The following is a 23,836-nucleotide window of genomic DNA, read 5'->3' on the forward strand; positions in this document are numbered from 1 at the left end:
TCATTAAATTGTTGGTTTCAGATCTCACCAATTTGTTGATGTAGGAGCTCAGAGCTATAAACTTGGCTCTGAGTACTGCCTTTGCTGTGTCCCAGAGGGGCTGGAAAATTTTGTGCTCATTTTTGTTGAATAGCATGAACATTTGAATTGCCTTTTAATCTCTTCCACTCATGATTCACCAGTGTGTTGTTAACCCTCCATGTGTTACTGGACTTTTTTGGTGGCTTTTGGTGTTGAGTTCTAATTTTATTCCCTTGTGGTCCGAGAGAATGCAAGGTATAACTTCAATGTTTCTGAATTTAGACAAGTTTGCTTTGTGGCCTAAAATGTTGTCTAATTTAGAAAATGTTCTATGTGCTGCTGAGAAAAACGTGTGTTCTGATGCTGCTGGGTAAAATATTCGGTAGATGTCTGTTAAATCTAGTTGATCTATGCAGATGTTTAGATCTGCGGTTTCTCTGTTGAGTTTTTGCTGAGTTGATCTCTCTAGTGGGAAGAGTGGTGTGCTAAAATCCCCAACAATTAATGTCTTTGGATCTATGTGGGATTTGAGGGAAAGTAGTGTTTCTTGGATAAATTTGAGTGCTTCATTGTTTGGGGAACAGATATTTAGAATGGTAATATCCTGCTGAAGGAGAGATCCCTTAATTAGTATGCTCCTGAAGGCAGCAGACAGAAGGATGTTGTTTTTTTTATTCCACTAGACAGTCTATGTGGCTTAATTGGAGAGTTAATTCCATTAATGTTGATAGATAGGATTGAGTGGTATTTGGGAGTTCCTGCCATGTGATCCACCTTCTTGGGGGTTTCAAAAACTGGGTTCTTCCTATGGTTCTTGGATTCTCAGTTTGGGTGCAGTTTCTTAGTGTTTATTGTGGTCTTGTTGGTTTTCTATATGCAGGACATCTTTAAGAATCTTTTGTAGGGCTGGTTTGGTGGCGATGGATTGTTTCAATGTTTCTTTGTTATGGAAGTTTTTTATTTGGCCTTCAGTTATGAAGGAGAGTTCAGCTGGGTACAGTATTCTTGCTTGATAGTTGTTTGATTTTTAGGGCATGGCATACATCATATCAGACTCTTGTTGGATTGTCTCTGCTGAGAAATGTGAGGTGATTCTAATTGCTTTCCCTTTTTTGGTGATTAATGTTTTCTCCTTGATAGCTTTAATGATCTTTTCCTTGGTCTGAATTGATCCTGTGTGGATTATAATGTGATGGTGGGATGTCCTATTCTAGTCTGGTCTATTTGGAATTCTAAAAGCCTCTTGTATCTGAATAGGTCTATCTTTTTGCGTGTTTGGGAAGTTCTCTTCTAGGATTCTGTTAAACAAATTTCCTAGACCATTAACTTCTGTTTCTAGGTTCTCCTCTGCAACCATTTTCCTTAGATTAGGCCTTCAGATGGGGTCTTCCACGTTTTGGATAGATCTATCATATTTCTTGGACTTGTCTTGGATGGTTTTATATTCTTTCTCTATAATACCTAGTATTTCTTCAATGCCCGAGATTCGATCTTCTGCGTGGTCTAACCTGCTGTCAAAACTTTCTACTTTGTATTTTATTTCTTTTCCTTCTAATTGGGCAGCTTTGATGGCTTTAAATTCTTTGTTGAAGCATTGTTTTAGATCTTGTATGAACTTCTTCACTTCCTTAATTTGGTGTTCACTGTTTATTCTCAAATCACTTACTTGATGGGCTATGGTTATCTCGTGCTCCCATTCCTTCTGTTGGGTCCATTCAGCATTCCCTTTGTGGTTTCCCTGACTTCCTTCAACTCTTTGTTAATGGATCCCATGAATGCCTTTAGTGATCTTTGTGTATTCTCATCCTGTACTCTCAATTCCTGTATTACTCTTTCCTTAGGTTCCTCCCACTCCCATTCATGCCATTCCTGTAGTTCTCTTTGAGTGTTCTCAGCCTGTTAACGCCATTCCTGCCTTTCTATTTGAGTATTCTCAAGCTGCTCATGCAAATCCTTTATCAGTTTTTGAGTAGCTTCCTCACGCTCATGATATTCTTGTATAAACCTTTGGATTGCCTTCTCTCTCTCCCTATCACGCTCATACAGAGTCCTTTGTAGGTTTTCAAACTTTTCCTGCATTGACCTTTTGTTTGCTTTCTCTCTCTCCCTATCACGCTCATACAGGGTCCTTTGTATGTTTTCAAACTTTTCATTTATCATGTTTGCCAGCAGTGTTTGTAGAGCTATTTGGGAACTCTCCTCTGGATTATTCATTATCTGTTCTGTCTCCTGCTTATCATGAGTGGGAGTTGAGATACCCGGACTTGACATTTTTCTTCTGTTTTTCCGGCTTACTCTGCAGATTTGGGATAAAAATAGCACCAGTTTTGTGCTAGAACACTAACTTAAGGCAAGCATCAACCAAAATCTGTATTTGCACGGTCAATAGTCTGCAGATACAATCTAGTTCAACAGATAAATTTATTCAACATCAGACAACTATATATTAATGGGCTATGAACCGCAAAGATGAATTTGGAAAACCAGAAATTATTAGGGTTAGGGAGAAATGTGGGTTAAAAATAGTAATAGAGTGATGTGGGATGGCACAGGTAGAGTTAACTAAGTCCTAATCTCAAAGCAGGAAATAGGTTGGATAAGATGAAAGGAGAGAGAGAGAGAAAAAGAAGAAAGAGAAAGAAAAAAGAAAAGAGACCAGAAAAATAGAAAATAATAATTAATAATTCTATGCATATCGAAAACAAACTATTCAGAGGAGAACATGAACATAATGGGAGAAGGGAAGGGATATAAAGGACATGTGAAAAAATTAAAAATAAAAATACTTAAAATATTATATAGGTATAAAAAGTTAGTACTGCTATTAGGCAATTTAAGTCTCAGAGGTTTTGAATTGAGTAATAAATTTGTGGGTTAAGTGTGTACTCAATGGGGGATAAGGTCTAATAATCAACTACGGGTTTATCTGAGCATGTGCAGGACAACAATTAAGTCACATAAAGAAGAACGAAAGAGAAGAAAAGGTGAAAAGAATAAGAAAGGAAGAAAAAAACAGAAGTCCAGTAGAGCTAAACAAAAAACAAAAAGAAAATTAAAAAAAGAAAGAAAACAAAGAAAGAAAAACACAAACACATATGTATCCCTGAAATAAAAATTATAAGAGGAAAATAAAGTTACTAGAAAACAATATTTTTCAAAAAAGGTAAAAATTATAGATTAAAAATTTTTAGAAAAGAAAAAAAAATTATAAAAAGTACCAAAAAGAAGAAGAAGAAGAAGAAGAAGAAGAAGAAGAAGAAGAAGAAGAAGAAGAAGAAGAAGAAGAAGAAGAAGAAGAAGAAGAAGAAATAGTTCTTTAATTTTTTTGGGGAGGGGTGGGAAAAATCTTGTATCTCCCTTGTGTCCTTAATCAGCCTCTTGTTGTAGTCTCTGGTCTGCTTTTGGTCCTGTGGCTTGGTTGGTTTCTTAAGTCAGTTTGTTCGAACAGGCAGAAAAATGCTCTGCTTTAACCAGTGTTTTGTGATCGTCCTCCCAGGGTAGTTCAATGGGAGTAGGATCTGCTTTGAGTATTACAAAAGAGGGAAATAGCTTTTTCCTCAAGTTTGGAGATACTGTGATGAGGGTAGGTTCTGAATAGAGTTGAGGCACTTCAACAAACAGTAGCTTTTCCGGGGGATAGTTTGTGAGAAACTTACGGAGCCCAGCATAGAGCCATTCTCAGGGTTTCGGTTTACTTAATTTCAATTGATTGTTGAGGCTGCTAAAGGGAGGGACAGCTTCTGGATCTGATAACCCAGAGAAGAAAGCCACTCCTAGGTCTGCCACCCGAGCTGAGTGACTTTTGCCTGGGTGTAGCTGAGTCTGGCAGGTCAGGTTAAGTTCTTGTGACCTGCTAAATGACTCTAGTTTTATTCAAAGGCCTGAGTTGGAGCTAGCAGCTCCGTTGAGCTTTGTCGGTATCCAATATGGAGATCTCCGGTACTGGGGGGTGGGAGGGGTAGCCTTCCCTCCTCTGCTCCCTGAGAAGGAGTGAGGACGTCAGGCTTCTACTTACGCCGAGTCTTGGTTCCTGGGTTGTCTCTGGTCCGCAAACTGCAGGATGAAGATATCCCAAGGAACTCATTTTTATCCATATGAATACCAATGGAATGTGATGTATGTCATGATTGAATGGGCAATTCTTGAATGATTCTACGATAAAATTATATACAATTATATTCTAGGATACTGATTGATATTAATCAATACTTTATGAAGTGTTTAAAAAATTACTTTCATTAAAAGGAGAAATAATGAAATACCTAAGAATTGGTTGTCACATAGCATAGAGATGCCATTTTTTTCTGCCAGGACTGGGATTGCAACTCATGGTCTGGGTAACTCTGTTGCACTGTGTAGGAAGGGGAAGCTTGCTTTCTTGAAGTCAAGAAATTTAAGTCTGTTCTTTACGCCTGAAATCGATCCCCACCACTAGCAAACATCCTATTTGTGTACATTTTAAATATATGATTTATATTTACATACATATATTGACTCCATATTGCATTCAGTGTAGTTATTCATTTTACCTTTTGTTTTGTTCATGTAGTAACCAGTTATTTTATTGAATAGTATGGCACACAGAATATTGATTACATTGATTACATAGGATATAGGACTGCATATGTATTCCACTTCATACCTGACACGCAGTATGTTCACAGAAAGGAAAACAAGTGTCACCATCTGTTTTTTACTCCACAATTCATTGTTTGGGAGTGCAGGCATATGAACTCATGGCCTACAGGGCCAAATTCATGAATGATTGAGTGTCAACATGCCATCCTGGGACAAACTGAGCTGACAGGCATTTCCCAGGACCTGAGATTGAGCCCCTTTGGTTGACAAAATAAGAACAGATTGGCACGCACATCGTAGTATGCTAATAAAAAAATATATATTTATAGTGTGCCAGAGGTGTCTATCCATTATTCTAAATTAGAATTAGATTTAAAATAGATAATTTTTGTTTGTAATTTAATATTCTATAGGATACTTCAAAATTCTTTTCAAATAAAAGATTTAATTTACAAATTCACAAATGATTCTGGCATTCTAATTGACTAGAGTAGTCTTTCAAGTGAGGTATAATAAGAACTTAGTTAATAGATAATTCCAACAGTTCATTTGTAAAATGATGATGTGAATAATCTAGACAAATTGTCAACAAATTGATGATATTAATTCATAAATATAGGAAAAGAGCAATCTTTTGAGACTTTGGTGTAACATCGTATGAAGAGAGTAATTATGTGACATTTTTTTCTACCTTTACATAGCACAGGAAGTAATTTCTTAATTATGTACCTCTGTATACAATGAGAAAAGTGCTGTGTTTGAGGGGTTTTTAAATTTTGTTTTTGTTGTTTGGTTTGTCCTAGGGCTTAACCCCTGGCTTGGGCACTGTCCCTGAGCCTGTTTTTGCTCAAGGCTACTGCTCTACCACTTGAACCTCAGTGCCACTTTGGTCTGGCTTTTCCTTATGAGTTTATTGGAGATAAGAATCCAAGGAACTTTCCTGCCTGGGTGGGCTTTCAACCATAATCTTCAAATCTTAATATTAAGATATACAGATCTCCTGAATATCTATGATAGATAATATATATATATATATATATAGTAAAATAAATATAAAATAAAAATAAAAATAAATTCTATTTGCAAGTGTTCTGATCTCAAGAATACCACTGTTGGGAAAATGATGTAGCAAAGTTAAGTGTATTATTCTTTCCACAATAGGAAGGGCATCACATTAGCAAAAGTGTAGTATTTTTTTCACAATATTGATAAACTAGTCATGATGTGAATTTAGGGAATTTTAATGTGCACCTTACAAGTTGGAAACTGTTGGGCTAGGATGACTTTATGGCATAAAAACTTGGGATTGATTGTCATAGAAATAATAGTTAATCTGATGAACAAAAGTTTACCCTTACAGAATTTTTATTGGAAGTGGCACTGTGGCTCAAGTGGTAGAGAGTTCACCTTGAGCTGCAGAGTGCAGGGACAGTGCCCAAGCCCAGATTTCAAGCCCCACGACTTACCATAAAAAAAAGAAATTAATTATTATAGTTACTTCATAGTTTTATCCTCTACAAGAATGTGTCTATTTTTTCTGTTGACTTTTAAATATGTAATGCCTCATTGAAAACTGCATCTATTGCAGAATTAAATAAAGTACAAACAGGTACTCTTTTGAATGTCTCTGGTATGGCATGTTCAGAATTTGAAAATGAGTAGTTAGTAGTCATAGGAATGTTGATGAACAGATATATTCACTCCTCTTAACAATTAGTAAGTTTTCAAAGTTAGGAGTTTCCATAGAATTGAACGGTTTTCTGTTTTAATATGAGACAAAACTAAAAATAATGTTTTATTCCAAATAATGCCAAGTATATTCTGAAAATATTGTATAGTTTGATAACATTCCAATTGATGTCTGATAAAGAAACAGGTAATTCAAATTAGCAACCAAAATGTTCATTTTTTAAAGGTAATAAACATAAAATAATATTTACTATACCAATACAGTGAAATTATATTTTATGTAGCTCATTTTTTAGCTTAATTTTATTGTCAAGGTGATATATAGACGGGGTTGCAGTAATTGTAAGCTATTGAATATATAACATGTCGAAATTTTTACCCCCTCCCTCATTTTTCTCACACTTTTCCTTCATCCCAATACCACTCACAAATTGTAATGTAAATTTCCAACATATTGTCCTGTGACTATTGCTATTGCATTGGTTTGCCTTTTGTCCTTAGACTCGCCATTTTATTGTTCTGCTTCCCTTGCCAAATGAAGATAAATATATATACAATACAATTGTATTGTATTTGGATATTGAATCCAAATACAACAATGGACAAACCATAGGGGAAAACACAAAAGAAAAAAGAAATCACATAGTACATTAAAAACAACAACCACAAAGAAAAACCTCTCAGCATCATTTTATATGATCATTTATACATAGCTATTGATTCATTCTGCTCATCTGCAAAGACTATCAGAAATTTCCTAGTTATTACAAATGAGGGAAACCATAAAATCTGTTTCTTTGTTTCTTGCTTATTTTTTTAGTAGGATTTTTCCATGTCTTTCCATTTCCTTATGAATAGAAAGCATAGAAGTACACCGTACATATATAACCATATTTTGTCAATTTATTCATCCACTGAGTAGCATATTGTTTTAAAACATGATTGCATGTAAGTATCACTTAATGCCATTCAAAAATGACAGCTGCTGCCTCAACAGATATACTAATATCATGATTTCTAGGTAAGATAGTATTTTATGGAGGTACAAATGTTGAGATATAGGATGAGCCTGATGTATATCTTGCACGAATTAGCCAGGAAGATATCCAATATCATGTAGGATAAAAATGGTAGTGAAAAAATGTTTCCCTTGAGAAAGATATAGGAGGCTGTCAGAAGTATGAAGTAGTTCAGATAAATTTGAAGAATTTAGAAATGCAAGCTCTATTATGTCTCTTGAAATAATAATTATGTAAATTGAAGGGCAAAAAAATGGTAAGAGAATAAAATAAATGACAGCAGATCATTATCCCAAGTTAGAGTACAAAAAGACATAATCTATAACTTCCAAGTTAAAGAGATACCAATATAATATGTCCCACTTAATTTAGGTACATGCAAAATATTTACTTGGCTTTTCCCTACTTAAATGCTCCAAAATAAATGAACACTTACAAGAAAAGTTATGTTATTGCCATTGTTTCAACACTAACTGTGATCAGCCCTCTTTTTCTCACTTTGCACTTGGTAAATTGATGATGTTGTGGCTGATTAGAGTCAGAATTAGGGGCTTCTACTTGTACAATTATCCCAGAACAGTTTAAAGCAGTTTTCCGCCCAAGATATCCAACTACATTGTCTGAACCTGTACTTTGAACAGACCCTCACACCTGAGCACATTATTTGAAATTATACTTTAGCTTTTCTTGGCAAATTCTACTTTGTGCCTTTGTCTTCTTTGCACATTCCTTTTGAGTTCATAGTTGCTCTATTTCCATTTCATCTGTACAAACTGCTAAGAACATTGTTCAACTACCACTTCTTGTTTGTACACGCCCAATCTAGAAGGTACTTTGTCCATGTTAAGCAATACGGTAATATTCACTCTCTGAGGAGAAAAGTTCCACAAAATAACCCTATGCCCACATTAAAGAATGTAGAATTTAAAGCATTTTGAGACAGTGATATTAGAATTGAAAGGCTCCTTAGGGACATTTTCATGGAGTTCATTAGTTTACCCAGGAGAAATTTAAATATCCACAAAATTTGGAGCTAATTAGTAAGCATCCAAATTAACATTAGATCCTAGATGTTGTGTTAATACAAGTCACGATTGTCTTATTGTTAAATCAGAATTCTTCACTACTTGACAATGTGTATGAGAAAGTGAAAGAAAAGCATTAAAGCAAAAGGTCTTATCTTGTTAGGCATTTAATCATAGTGGTGAGAGTAATGTCTGAATTTTTCCATTCAATAAAAGCTTGAAGTTTATAAGAACATTTTCCTACATATAAGAATTTGTGTCAGGTTGGTTGACAGTGTTATTTCAGCATGGAGATATACCTAACAAGATTTAGATTTCGATAGTGTATATGGCAATTATGATGTGTCAATTGCTATTGAGGCATTTTCTATTCTAAAGAGAAATCAATTCCAGGAGTCTTCAGTCACATCATTAAAGCTGTATGTTCAACCTAATACTTGGTGTTTTTTTTCCTACATTTATAATGAGTAGGCTGATAAGATATCCAAACATATCTAAATATATTTCAATAAAATCCCAAACTGATATGCATAGATGGGTCACTAATTGGAACTGTAGGAGAAATTAGGCTTTTTTGTGCTGTAGTTCAATCTATAATCTCCTAGCTAAATAAAGTTTTCAAAAATATTCACATAATACCACTAAGAAAAGTTCATGACAGTTATATCTGTATAATATTTCTAAGGTCAGGATTAAAGCATTTGTTCCCAACATTTAGAATCAACAGGATCTGTTGAATTAATCTATCCAGAATTTTGTCCTCATATTCACATCTCAACATTTTATCAATATAACTTTCACCAAAACACTGTTCTTATTGAACTTGTCTATGCCCTTTTACTTTTCAAATCCAAATAGTAGGTTTCCTTCAATATCTTCCTGAAAATTCTTTCCTTCCTTTTCTTCTGTAAATCTGTGTTTATTCCTTTTTTGTTTCCTTATTTATCACTTTCCTCCAATCTTTTCCACTCTGGTACTCACATTCTTCACACTTTCCTCAGAACATTCCTTTTCCTCTTCCCTTTAATAATGTCCCTGATTTTATTATTTTTCATATTCATTGTTATGAATATTTTGATGATGTCCAAACAGACCTATCTTTGCATCTGTTTAACATAAATCTTAGAACTATCAGAGAGTTTTTTCCTCTAAATCCATCTTTATCACCAAGATAAATCGATCTAAATCCATCCTTATCACCAAGAATGTAACTAACAGAGTTAGGAGACAGAGATGTGGAAAAACTTTAGATTTCCTCTTACTTTACCTCCATCCATTAGATAAGATGAATGACCAAGATTTTCTCAGTTTCTGTCACTAATGTAATTTCTATGTACTTCTTTTTATGACCCTGACACACCAGCCTATTGCAAATACTCATCACCAGTCACTCAGTCCTAAAACAACTGTTTACTAAGTATGCATTTCTCCCTAGTCTTTTCATATTGGTCCTCTCCATCACCCAATGAGTCTCCTTGTAAGCACACAGAGCGAAGAACTCAGACAAAAATTCTAGTACCATTAATTACTCACAACATTGAATGTTGGTCTTACATTTAATGGATGTAATCTGCCAGAAATATTGAAGAATATATTTGTTGACTTCTAGAGCAAGGAAAAAGAAAGTAAACAGTCCTTACATTTTCAACCTTAGCTTACAAATAAGGAAAGAGTCAAATTCAGTTTGTTGTTATAAAGCCAGAAATAGTTTCATGCAGAAATAAAAATAAATTTTAACTCCTGGCTCTGCAACTTGTGTCCTTTTATGGTAACTGCAGATATGTAAGTAGTATTATGTAAATTGTGTCATGTATTTACAACTGTAATGAAGAACATACTCTTAATATATCATTTGAAAACATTGGTTATTGAATGGTATCTATATGAGAATGTTATTTGAACTAATCATCACACTAAGTTGAAACCTACATCTTAGTCCATCAAAATGTGGAAATGAATGATTTTATTTATAAGAAAATAATACCACCAAGAACAGTGAGTGTATATACATTAGAAAGACTGCTGGAATAACATGAGGGTTTTTACTGTCTGTACCTGTTTATGTGATTGTAATTCTTGATATTCAAACTCTCCTTTTGTTATTCTGTTTTGTTTGGTTTGGTTTGGTTCGTCATGGGGCCTGGACTCTTGGCCTGGCATTGTCCCTCAGCTCTTCAGCTTAATGCACTCTACCACTTGAGCCACAGTGCCACTTCCCACTTTTTCTGCTTATGTGGTTCTGAGGAATCAAACCCAGAGCCTCATGTAGACAAGGCCAGCACACTGCCACTGAGCCACCTTCCCAGCCCTCCTCCTCTTATTCTTATTGTATGTAATCCCACGCTGTTTATAACTATGCATTCAATGTGGGAAATCCAGCTTCAAAGATATCTACGTATTTTTTTTTCCTTTTCAATCACAACATCGTCATTATCAGGCTACACTGTGGTCATCAGCCTCCCCATCAAAATTATTATTAGCAACATAAGTGCTAATTATTGAATGTTGGATATGTGTCTATGATTTTATTATTTGTCTTTTGATTAATAATTTTAATGTTACCTCTGTGCATGAATCCATATTGAAATTTTGAACAAATAAAAAAAACCCTAAACCATATCAGGTAGTTTGACTATGTGCTTATAACAAATTATGGAATAGATTTTTTGAAGCATTGCAATTTCCTAATCAGTATGAATTATCTTCTTCTCTTCCCCTAACTACAGAACCTTTTCAAGTAATATACTGTAAATGTTACTATAATATCATATGTATATCTAAAATTCCCTTGAAAGTAATAAACTCTACTTTCTATTGAAATATTAGTTATTTTATTCTAGGAAACTTTTAGAAAAATAGACTGTATATCTTTGAAATGAAAAACGTCAAAAATAGTAGCATAAAATTTTTAGAGCGAATCTGTCTTCTCTCTCTTTCTCTGTCTATATCTGTCTTCTCTCTCTATATATAAATGTTATGTGTAGAATAGTATATTTTTAGAGATTATTTGTCCTCAGAAATATATACATATATCTAAATTTATGTGTAGAATGATATATATTATAGTGAAACAAGTATCTCAAAATATAATTAAAATTAAAAAAAAAAAAAAAACCTTCATGAAATCAAGTGCCGGTAACTCACCCTTATAATAAGAGCTATTCTGGGTGCTGAGATCTTAGAATTGTTTCCGAAACTAGCCCAGACAGAAAATTACTTGTTAGATTCTTATCTTCAATTAACCACTAAAAACAACACCCACAACAAAAAATGTAGCACATTAATTTCACAAAAGCATCTTTTAACTGCTGTGAACATTTCTTAGAAACATGAATACATACCCCTGGAAAATGTTAAGTAAAAATGTATAGAACATTTACGTCCATGTTAAAGACATGATTATTTAGATTGTTTAAAATATTTAGGTAATGATTAGAAGTTAAGAATAATGATAGATACGTCATATATTGGGACTGATTTTTTTATTCTATTTTACAATAGCAATAAAATGATATTTATAATGATTATATAAAATTACTCTTGCTTGGTATTTGAATTATCATAAGTGATAAATATTGTTAAATGATTTCCAAAGCAAAGGAGTGTCAATACTTTTTTTTAAATTTAATTTAATTTTATTTGTGAACATACTGTTCAGAGGGGTTACAATTACATGGGCAGGATAATGCACACATTTCTTACCAAGCATTGCAGCCTCCTCCTTTGGTTTACCCTTCACATCCCTTCCCAGCTTCCCCCCTCCCCCCCAATCCCAATCCTTCTCCTTCCCCCCCACCCCCTCCTGCACCGACGTTGTAAAGCTCGTTTTGTACATGACAATTTGTACTTCTCATTGTTGCAACAGGTCCACTTGTATCCTTAAACAACTGGTTTTCCCCCATCTCCTCCATAAGTTATACTGACATCAAATATAGTGAAAGCAGGGGTTATACTGTGGGGGAGGGACATACAAAGCAATTGAGAAAATGATTTCAAGGCTGGTTCACTCTAAGTCTATATTTGTTTTCTTGTTCTAGTTTTCCTATGTTAGTAGAAATTAAAATTCCAAAAATTTAATGGATATTGGCATTTAGGAATATCTTCACATACACTAATATTGGAGTCCCTTCAGTGGAATTATTTTATTTCATTTGTTACTTTCACAAATAAATCAAGATGATTGTGTATTTTGTTATTTTCACTGCTTTTGGCTCTTATCTTGAGAATACATTTTTCCTAGAAAACTAGAGATAAGTAATTGGATTGAGCATGTAACATATGACTTTCATAAAATGCAGATGCATAGATTTGTGTCTTTTGTCATTTGCTAAAAGTTTCTTCCAGAAAAGTTTCTCAATTACTTAGAAGTTTTACCCCTTCCCCTCCACAATTATACTGACATCAAATACAGTGAAAGCAGGGGTTATACTGTGGGGGAGGGACATACAAAGCAACAAAAAAAAATCATAAATGTGTTAGAAACAATTGCATGAAAGAAAAGAAAACATTTGAATACCTACCTTCGGGTTCATTTCCCTAACATCAACTTATCTGACCTTTTCTGCTTGAATCAGACATATACTAGATATTGCAAATAAGGGAAACCATGGGAAAGCAATAGGGATACAGGTGGACTCATTTCAACAATGAGATGTACAAGTCGTTATGTCGAAAAATGAACTTTACAACTTTGGCAGGGGAGCAGGGAGGATTTGGTGGGGGACAGGGGGAGGATGGGAAGGGATGGGAAGGGGAAACAAAGGGGGAGGCTACAATGCTTGATAAGAAATGTACTCATTATCTTGCCCATGTAATTGTAACCCATCTGTACAGTATTTTCACAATAAAAATAATAAAAAATTACTTAGAATTGATGCATAATTCCTAGGTATTCCAGTTATCACATATACTTTTGGATTGAGTTATCTCTGTATAAACCCAAACGGACAAAATACCCTCAAAATAAAAAGAAATCACATCTTTGTTTTAAATGCAGTAGTTTACAATGAGTTTTTAGCCAACACCAAAACATCTTTTTAGCTATTCTGCATTTTGTGTGAAGAAGTTTAACAATATTTTTTTTTTCCTGACTTGCAATTCACTTACAATATATTATCTCCTTTTATTGTATACATTTTAGTGCTTTGGAAGTGAATTGTGCCTTCATAGGTTTTCAAAGCCCGATTTTCACAAACTTGCATTCCTTCAAATAGAAATGCTGTATATTTTAGAACAGACATTAAAAATAGATATAAAATTCAGTTACAGGAATTTGCCAAGCATACATCCTCTGTAGTGTGTCTTTTCAAAAACTTTTTTTGCGGATCATTTCCAGGGTCTCACACATACTATTCAAGTTCACTGTCAATTAACTACATTCTCTATCCAAAAAAGTTTTTTTACTTCTGTTTAATACATTCATAGAAGTGTAATGCCTGGATCCTATAAAATTCTCTTTCACCTTTTGAAGACTTGAAATCTTATTTGCTAAAATGATTGTAGTAGTATACAAATCGATCACTATCAGAAGTATATCAATTTCTCCACAAATGCATTGCTATATTTTGTGTCCTCTTTTAATATTATGGACTTATTAGTGAGTTTTTATTATTTCTTAGACACTAAAAAGGAGCTTATTTCATATGCCCCTCCTATTGACTATTAATCTGCATATGTTATTTAATAAAATATACTATTCAGGAAAAAAAAATTATAGAATTAGAAGATATAAAAATAATTAAGTTTCAGGGGCTGGGAAGGTGGCTCAGTGGTAGAGCGATGCCTTGCATGCCTGAGGCCCTGGGTTCAATTCCTTAGCATCACATAAGCAAAAAAAAAGCAGGAAGTTGCTCTGTGGCTCAAGTGGTAGATTGCTAGCCTTGAGCTGAAGAGCTGAAGGACAGCGCCCAGGCCCAGAGTTCAGGCCCCACAACCGGACCCCTCCCAAAAAACACTTAAGTTTCAGAATCACTGTAGCATTAATATTGTAGCATTAACAAATATATGCCCTCTATCTGTTGGATATGGTTTCGTTTCTGTTATAGTGTCCTTGGAATTATGAAAGGTTATCACTTGATATAATCCAGTTCTTGCTTCTCTTTAGCTACTAATGTTTTCCATGTCAAATTTTTAGAAACCTTTACTAATCCGATGTCATGAATTTTTACATTTATGGTTTACAGGTTTTTACATCTCACATTTAGTTTGATAATCATTCTTTGTAAGGTTTGAGGTAGGCCAGGTGCTGGTGGCTCAAGCCTGTAATCCTAGCTACTGAGGAGGCTGAGATCTGAGGATGGTGGTTTAAAGCTATCCTGGGCAGGAAAGTCCATGAGACTCTTATCTCCAATAAACCACTAGAAAACTGGCAGTTTTGCTGTTGCTCAAGCGGTAGAGTGCTCACCTTGAGCTGAAGAGCACATGGACAACTCCCAAGCCCAGAGTTCAAACCCCATGACCGACATACATACACACAAAAAAAGGATTGAGGTAATATTCTAAGATCATTCTTTAAATCTAGAGAGGCAATAGTGCCAATACAACCATTTAATATTCTGTTTTTATTTCATAAAATCTCATGGCATCCTTTTCAAAATCTGTGGAACATAAAACTAAGAATTAATTTTTGAAAAATCTGATACCTTCTTCTATGCGTCTGTTCTTATAATAGAACTAGGTTATCTTCACTAAACATGGTAATACAATTCAAAGCTTGTATGAAGGCTCAAGCTACACCATTTTACAAGATTGTTATGAATTCCTTGAATTTACATACGGGATTATTGAGCAGGTGGACCAATATACTCCAGAGATATCTGGATGTTTGATAGTCACTCATATTTTGCACCTTGTGGAAACACAAACCCCTGATATTATATATAGATAAATGTCTTTAGAGATTGCTCAAACAACTAAAATTAATTTAGGAATGAGTTAAGATTTAGATAACATTATAGCATAATAAAGCTGAATGATAATGACTTGAGCTGTACTGCAGAAGAGAGAGAGATAGGGAAGAATGGTGGATCACATAGGAGCTGTATGTCATTGGTATTGTTTCAAAAAACAGAAAGATTTCAGAGAAGAGAAGGAGAAAAATAAAGTGTCCTGAATCAAGTTTCTTTTTAATCCACCTGATAGTTTGGACGGAAAGTCAGATAACATGGAAAAAATAAAATAGAAAACAAAGCATTGTATAGAGCTGTTACAATGTAAAAAAGTTGTAATAGGAATATAATTCATTTCCAAAGAAATAAGAGAAAGAATAAAACTAACAATTGCTAATGTGGATAGAAGATGGATCACATTTTATCATATATAATTTTGGAAAAGCATACTAGGAATGAAAATTTTTAAAAGTCATAACTTAAAACACAATTTGTATTATAACTAGACAGTATAGTTCAGTAATAAAACTTTGGCCTAACATATGTGAAGCAATTGTGTGATCTCCCAAACATTACAAAGTGCACACAAAGCACACACACACAAAACCCACATAAACACACACACACACATAGCACATACACACATTTGGAATATTGTTATTATCATATTAAACAGGGAAAATTATCACAAACAGTAAAAGTATTTTAATATATGAAATCATAATATTGCTCATACTATTAAAAGTTTAGTAGAAATAAAACAGTCACAAGATACTTGGATTCTTATAGATTAAGTAAATTTAAAATTAAGAAATAAAAGACATGAGAAATTTGCAAACAAGTTTTAAATAATAAACATTTTGAAACATGTATACTTTTATTTTGATAAAAGATTGATGTTACTGGTGTTTTAACTCAAGATTTAGTATATGATAACCAGGTGCTCTATATCTTGCTAGGCATGGCTATATCTCTAATCATTTCACTCTGGAAATTTTATAAGGTCTCAAAGTTTCCCAGTCTTTCCCAAATTACAAACCCTATTTACACTTCCCACCATAGTTAGAAAAAGGAAACCACAAATCACTATGCCCAGCTCAGTTTTTTTTTTTTTTTTTTTTGGTCGGCCGTGGGGCTTGAACTCTGGGCCTGGGCGCTGTTCCTCAGCTCTTCAGCTCAAGGCGAGCGCTCTACCATTTGAGCTACAGCACCACTTCCGGTTTTCTGGTGGTTTTTATTGGAGATAGAAGTCTCACGGTCTCTTCGTGCCCGGGCTGGCTTTGAACCGAGATCCTCAGATCTCAGCCTCCTGCGTAGCTAGGATTACAGGCGTGAGCCACCAGCGCCCGGCTTCCAGCTCAGTTTTTTTTTTTAATTCAACTATAAATATTTCCAAAAAGTGACCATGTAATGCAGCCTTTTTTAATAAAGTATGTGCTTCTTGAAAATACAGTATTCATTACCTGAACAAATATGTTTAGAACTTTAAGAAATTAAATTTATTTAAATTCATCAACCATATAAAATTTAAGAAAATATTTTTAAATATTCACATGTTAACTGTTTTGAAAGCAAAAAATATATCTCTGAATAATTTACATATGTTAAAATTATGCAAAACTAAATTAACTAATCCTATAACTCTGAAAAAAGAATAACCCTAAAGAAACAAAAGAAAATAATTAAATTCAAAATTTAGAAAATAAAATGAAGTGTACTCTTTAGTTGACTTAAGTAACTGTAAGCCCTCTGTATATCAAGTTTATAACAAAAAATGCATGAAGAAAGAAAAGTACCCATTGGTCAATATCAACAGGAAAAGCATCAGTAGTTTTTTTTTTTTGAGTGTGCAAAAAAATCAATGGAAGCGATAAATATGTTCCTTCCATAATAAATGTACTCATTACTTTATTTAGATAACTGTATCCCCTCTGTAAATTACCTTTACAATAAAATTAAATTGAATTTAAAAATAAACTAAATAATATACCAATTAAGAATTCATAGAGAGCTAAGAAGGTGGCTCAGTGGTAGAACTTTTGCTTTGCATGTTTGAGGCCCTGGGTTCAATTCCTCAGCATCACATAAACAGAAAAAAAAACTGGAAGTGGCACTGTGGATCAAGTGGTCGAGTGCTAGCCTTGAACTAGCCTTGAGGAACAGCGCCCAGGCCCAGAATTCAGGTCCCATGATCCGACACCCCCCCCCAAAAAAAAAACAGAATTACTAGAAACCATTGGTTTAAAACTTTTTAAAAAACTGCCCTAAGTACCCAAGTAATATAATTTGATGATACTATTTAAATACTTCGACTTCAGCAGAGAAGCCAAAAGTTTAAAAACTGTTACATAGTAAATTAATAAATCTGAATATATGACTATTAATAATAATCATAAGATGAACTTATAGTAGTAGCCAAATAGGTAAGAAATGAGGCAATTTGCCATTCGTTGGATTTAATATGTGAGAAAGAATTTTCTAGGTTTCTTAAAATATATAATCAGTTTAATGAAGAAACTATTCTGTCACATCATATGATAATTAGATGAAGCTGATATTAGAGCAAAGAGCAGATTGTACTAAGTTTTTGCATGTTAAAGTATATGCTTATTTTGGTTGTGGGAAATTGTGTTCAATTTGGGTATTGTTTTTGTAGAGTGGTGTCATATCATTGGTTAATTTTAGGATATGGGTTCCCTTTCAAAAGAACATGCATCTGATCTGAATTTTTAGCCTTCCCATTATCAAGGGTATAAGGGGTGCACACCAAATTGTCTTGCTTCCTAACTTGGCTGGCCTGGATTCGGCAGCCCTTCCAATCTTAACATGTAGATAGTGCAGGATGGTGGAAATGATCCAATGCACCCAACTATATATTGAGAAGGAAGTCCACTAAACTTTTGGCCTGGGTTCTGTTCTCAAGCCTCCTCAGTAGTGAAGAGTTCAGATGGGAGCCCCTGGTGCCAAGCAATAAGAGTATTTCTTAAAGCAACTAGACATATATATGACTTAGGCATGTGAACACCTCAGGACAAGAATAAAAAAGCAGTGAAGTATAGAGGACAGGCCCAATTTTAACTAGCTACTTGGAGGCTGAGTAAGATTAGCTAGCTACTCTGGAGGCTGAGATATGAAGACCACTATTCAAAGCCAGTCCAATCATGAAAATACATGCGATTATCTCCAAAAAACCAGAAGTGGAACAATGCCTCAAGTGGTAAACCACTATCCTTGGACACAGAATCTTAGGGATGATGAATGAATAAATTAGCACTTGCACATGAGCATGCGTGTATACACGTGCATGTACACACACACACACACACACACACACACACACACATGAGTATTTCAATGCGAAGTTCTTTTTTTACCTTGCTGTACCCTATTTCCCTGTATTAGTTTACAAATTAACAAAATCAGCTAAGCACCTATTTACATAGAACTCATCACGTTTCTCTAAAGTCAACTCTCTTTTTAGAAGCATGCTTTTATTTGACCCATATGTAAACTATTCAGGAGTTTGATTCTTCTCCCTCAATTCTGTAGAATTAGATGGTTGTTTAGCTTCCCCCTAGAAATACAATTTTGTGAAATCTTGCATCAAGCAACGTATTTCTTTCACTAGAACGCAAGCCTCTGTCAAACAATTAATAATAGGTTTTTCTTCTCTTTGCTTGCATCTGTAGTTTTATTATCTTCATAGATTTTATGATGATCTGTCTGTGCATGGCAAAGACTGCTGTGAAAATAAAAAAAAACCCATCACAGCACTTATCATTTATGTACCATCCATAGATATGAAGATGTTTAAATATTACTGAAATTGCTTTGTAATAAATCATGTTCACCTTGACTATCATGAAAAAGAAGAATTGGTTTCTCAGCACTTTAGGTAAGAACTTGATTGAAAGAAACAAAAGGACAAGTGAGGAACAACTCAACACATACATTCAAATGAAACAACACAACCCAAGAAAACAAATTAATTTAGTAGTCAAGAACCTGCAGGAAATGCAAAGACTTAAAACAACATCAGCTATCACAAACTTATGAAAATCCTGACTACATGGGAGTCTACTCTTGAGGATAGAGGTTAAAGCCCAGACTGGACAGAAAAATCAGTACACAATGCCATGCACCTGTTATTCTAAATTCCAGGAAGAATAACATAACATGGACTGAGCCCAAGGTCATACACAAGGATCTGAAAAATAATCAGGATAATTTAGAGCTGGGGACATGACAAAGTGGTAAGAACACCCATTTAGGGGGCACAAGACACTCAATTCAAACTCTAATATTTGGGTATGAAAGTAAAAAGCTATGATTTTAAATAATTGGAATAATTGTAAGATTTGAATATTTGAGTAGAAAAATGCATGAGAGAGATAGAATGAACCCACATTCCAATGCTTTCAACTTAAGTGAAAATATTTTATGGTACTTCACACAAAACAGAGTTACCTTGCAAATGAGCATGGTTGTGCCTTTGGGTGATGGAAATACTTTAATTACACAGGTGTAAATTAAATAGATTTTATTTGGGTAGATTGTACTTCTTAAACTAAGAACCTGGATGATGTCCCTGAGATTTTTCTCTCAAGGCTACCGCTATACTATTTGAACCACAGTTCCAATTCTGATTTTCTGTTGGTTGTTTGGTGATAAGAGGCTCCTGGACATTCTTGCCCAGGATGGCTTCAAACAATGATTGTCAGATCTCAGCCTCCCGAGTAACCAGGATGCCAGGCATGAGCTGTCGATAGTTTTAATAATTTAGTAAATTGTACAGTTACTGAAATTATACATTATCATTATAACCTGCATAATATATGTGAGTATGTATATATCAATGCATATGGATAGAAATATTTTAACATATTTTTGTATCTACAGTACATTTATGAAATCATCCATTATAAAATAAAATGGAAAAAATTTAATAAGGAGCAAAACAAAGGAAATTATCACATGTTTCTTGTTGTTGAATGGAATACGAATTCAAGAATCAGGTTGGGAAAATCATCTCTACGTTAACAAAATGGATAAGAGCTATTAATTCCAATCCATCTATTTGCCCATGTTGTGCAACCTCACACATGAGTGTCAAAATAAAACCACACTTTTTGCCTTTGCTTTTAACTCACCTGATATAATTTACGGGTTAGATGAAGTAATCAAATAAAGATTAAAATAATATTATGTGAGGCTATGAATTAGAGCTGAACATGATTTTAAATATGATAATAGCTAATTAAGTTGCATATTTCTTACGTTTACTCTGTCAGGTCCCTCATTCCCACATTAGGAAAGTACATAGAAGGTTCTCACTAAATTATATGTACAATTATGAGAAAAATGTTTTGAAAGAATATGGGCACAGTGGTGTTTTAGCTTATTGAGACCTGTAGGGGTAAGTGTGTTTTTGAGGACTTGCAATTCAATGTGATGAAGATGAAGGGAAGGATGTTCTTATTCTGGGTAACTGGATAGAGTATTGCTCCCACAAAGGAAGTGATGAATTATTCCAAAATGTAACAGTAAAATCACTTTCACAATCATGTCCACTGCTGCACTATTCACCGTAGCCAAGTTAAGGAAACAGCCCAGATGCCCTTTGGCAGAGTGATGATTAGAGAAAGTGTGGCACATATACACAATTGGATTGAACCCATCCATTTTGAAGACTCTTACATTATTTGCAACGAAAAGGATAGATCTAAAAATATATTAATGGAACTAAGTCAGAGCCATATTTGGAAGCTAGAAATTTATACAAGTTTACACAAAAATATTAACCAAAGCGTGCTATTTGCAGAGGAGTATTTCAAAGGTGTAATTTCTTATAAAATTGAACTTTACTCCAACAAAATGAATACCAGGAAACTATCACTTGGAATATGTGAGTGGAAGTCAAAAGGAAGGAATAAAAAGAGATATGGAGGAAGAGAGTGAAGGTATAATATTCAATGCAGATAGTATGAAACTAGAAAAAATTAAAGTGGGGCGAGGTTTGGAAGGGTGTGGAAAAGTTATATAAAGATCCATTTTACTTAGAAAACTGATATGTTGAATGAAAATTCCCTTATACAAGTATTTAAGATAATAAGAATATAATTAAAAACAATGGAGATATCTGATCTTAAATTCTATTTCCATCTCTTTTAAAAAATGAATTTATTTGCTCTATAATTTGATGAGAGGGATGGATTTTGTGGCTAGCTAGATCATTGCACATCTGTCTCTCCCTCTCTCCCTTTCATGGTTCTCATAGGTAATATGATTGCTCCACAATTATCCTAATTTATTTTGCTTTTATATTTTTGGTTGCATCATTTCACTTTCTGCTCTGCCATATCCCAATTCATTTACATAGAATACATTATTTCCTGTTTTCTCATTCTTAGAATAAGCTGCACAAGAAGAAAACACTGGTCCTCATTTTCAGTCTGTACCTTTAAATACGGAGGAAAATCTTTCCTCTGCTCTCTACCAATTCCCTACTCTCCAGTTAGAATAATTTAGAATAGTAAAAATGAAAAAAGAGAAAATAAATAATAGTGAAAAAAACAGATGCAGAAAATTCACCAGATTTTTCTGACCATTTCATCCAATGTGAACTATTGGGGAAATACATGGAGAGCTCATTCTCATTGGCACTCAAAGTCTCTGGTTAGGCAATTCTGATGAAGTTGAGGAACAAGATGAAAAAGTGAGAAATGGTATCAATTGCAAGAAAAAAATGAAATAGTATCCAAGCAAATTTCTTCTTTGTTCTGCTGAAAATAATCGCCTTACTACAGTGCAGAGACTATTTTCCAAAAAGGCCACTCATGTGATTACTAGGGATGACGATGAGTATACCCCTCTTCATCGAGACGCCTACAGTGGACACTTAGATATTGTCCATGAGTTGGTGGCTCAAGGCAGATATTCATGTAATAACTGCGAATGGCTGGACATCCCTGCACAGTACTTATACATGGAATAATAACAGAGTGGCTTCTTTATTTCATCATGATGCAGATACCAATGGCCAAGTTAAAGGCCTCTTGACCCCCTGCATATTGCTGCTGGGAATAGATATAGCAAAGATACGCTGGATCTCCTTCTGTTGAACCATTATATCAAGCCAGGTCTGAAGCACAACTTGGAAGAAACTGCATTTGATATTGCCAAAAGGATAAGTATGTATCACTACCTCTTTGAAGTTGTGGAAAGCTGTACAAATTGTTCTCCTAAGTCCTAATGGATCAGTTAAGTTTCTTAAATTTCAAAATTGCCAGTCCATCCTATGTGTCCATAGAAAATATTTTCACAATACAAAGCAACAGCAATACCTTACTTTAAAAATTCATGTATTCCATGGTATTCTTCCAAGTGAATTGCCTGACATTGATGTCAAAATATATTCGAGTTGTTTGTATACATCTATAATGATTTCTATAGAGTTTGTGATTTTTTAAATCAGAAATAATTTTAACTTATCTGTTGAAATGAGTAGTACAGAAACTAAAGATATTTCTGGTGCTTGTCTGAAAAAATATATTTTAAAATATTTAGTATTCTGTTTGTATAATGTCCATAATATATTTCATTCGCTCCTATATATAACACTTTGAATTCGACATTGTTTTATAATCCATACGTTCATTAATACATGTGTTCTTTCAGATTGCATTCCATATAGAAACATTTTAAGATTCTTTTAATTCCTAGGTCCTTATAGAATTTTATTTCTTTGGGATAAAATGACAATGTTATCTTATTTCAAAAGTTTTATAAAGGTTATGCTATGTAAAGGCCTTTCTAAAACGGTGAAGATTGAATACACTGATGTCAAATTAACTTTTATTTCTATGAATTACACATATTATTACTCTTGTATATTTGTAATCAACTTTTGAATAACTGTTTTTCATTTCTTGCATCTGAATAATGAAAAATATGGAATACTTCACAAATTTTCATATCATCCTTGTGCAAGAGTCATATAAATCTCTGTATTGTAATTCGGTTAGACGTGCTGCTGAAGCATGTAGTATCCTATAAACTTAAGTAATTAATGATGCAATCTTAAGACAGGCATATATCCTTGGTTGCCTATTTGTAACAAGGAAACCTTATTGTTCCCAAAATTGCTATTCATCTCATTTCTGTAAAATTCTGTGTATGGTGGAAAAAACTTATGTTGTTTGTTCGATTGCTCACATTTGCAAGTTTTTGTAAATGACTACTTTAAGTCTTTTTCATTTGAAATTTGATCATACTTTGAAGCCTTTATAGATAGGTGCAAAGGTGATGGATTTTCAAGTACTTGTTTATTAACTGATTTAGCTTTGTTGAGCTAATGGATTCAAAGTAAGCCTTGCTTAGAGCTACTTCTAAACTTCTGCAGCTTAAAATTTCCCAAATGAGGTCTTGCTGGCACAAATGTCTCCTTGACCTTTTACCCTTGCTTCATGTAGGAACAGCCCAACCAGAATGTCTTACCCTGACAGCATATATTGTCTTACTGGAGCAAAAATAATCTTAATTACAAGGGATTATAGAGAGATGAACAGTTCAGACAGAACTGTTCGGACTAGAAGGTATTTTTTCAAAATATAACTGC

The 23,836-nt window shown here is 34.0% G+C and overlaps 1 pseudogene; it reads right to left on the reverse strand.

The window, feature by feature from the left end:
* Nucleotides 1-23,163: 23,163 nt before the first annotated feature.
* Nucleotides 23,164-23,260, reverse strand: LOC138835433 (U6 spliceosomal RNA; annotated as a pseudogene).
* Between the last annotated feature and the right edge of the window lie 576 nt (nt 23,261-23,836).

Source organism: Dipodomys merriami, unplaced genomic scaffold, assembly GCF_024711535.1.
Source record: "Dipodomys merriami isolate MVZ:Mamm:240054 unplaced genomic scaffold, mDipMer1.0.p SCAF_238, whole genome shotgun sequence".
In the NCBI taxonomy this organism is placed as follows: domain Eukaryota; kingdom Metazoa; phylum Chordata; class Mammalia; order Rodentia; family Heteromyidae; genus Dipodomys; species Dipodomys merriami.